The following is a 1091-nucleotide window of genomic DNA, read 5'->3' on the forward strand; positions in this document are numbered from 1 at the left end:
GTCAAAAGAGAAATAAAAATAGTTGTAAACTATTTTTATTTCTCTTTTGACCGCAACCCTGACCATCTCCCTATATATTTTAAGTAATGGATTATAAGTAACGATATTTTAAAACATCGATGTTTTTTGTAGTTGATGTTGGATTCTTTGTTTTAAAAACCACTTCTGATAGGCCGTAAAATGCGTGATCGTTGGAACAGACCTTATGTTAATCAATTGGATGTTCATAAATATCGATGTATTTTGGTTAATGTATTTTAAGCAACGATATTTTAAAACATCGATGTTTTTAGTAGTCGATTTCCCATTCTTTGATTAAAAAAGCACTTCTGACTGGACGAGGCAGGCGTAGTCGTTGGAACAGACCTTATGTTTCTGCAATAGTTGTTCAAAAACATCGATGTATTTTGGTTAGTGTATTGTAAGCAACGATATTTTTAAACATAATGAAATAGTTGTTCTAAAACATTGATGTATTTTAAGTAATCTTGTGTAAGTACCAATATTTTAAAACATCGATGTTTTTTTTAGTCGAAGTTCCGTTCTTCGATTTTTTAAAGCACTTCTGACTGGCCGGAGCATGCGTAGTCGTGGGAACAGACTTTATGTTACTGAAATAGTTGTTCAATAACATCGATGTATTGTAAGCAAAGATATTTTAAATCATCGATATATTTTGGATAATGTATTGTAAGTAACAAAATTTTAAAACACCGATGTTTTTTTTAGTCGAAGTCGGATTCATTGTTCAAAAACCACTTCTTAAAGGCTGTAGAATTTGTCATCGCTGGAACAGTTCTTGAAACAGCTGTCCATAAACATCGATGTATTTTGGTAATGTATTGTAAGTAACGATATTCTAAAACATCGATGGTTTTTTTGTAGTCGATTTTCCATTCTTTGATTGTTAAAGCACTTCTGACTGGCTGAAGCATGCGTAGTCGTTGGAACAGACCTTATGTTTCTGAAATAGTTTTTCAATAACATAAATTTATTTTGGGTAATGTATTGTAAGCAAAGATATTTTCAAACATCGATGTATTTTAGGTAATCTATTGTAAGTAACGATATTTTAAAACATTGATGTTTTT

Source organism: Halyomorpha halys, unplaced genomic scaffold (genome assembly GCF_000696795.3).
Source record: "Halyomorpha halys isolate HHAL.00 unplaced genomic scaffold, Hhal_1.1 Scaffold287.1, whole genome shotgun sequence".
Lineage (NCBI taxonomy): Eukaryota > Metazoa > Arthropoda > Insecta > Hemiptera > Pentatomidae > Halyomorpha > Halyomorpha halys.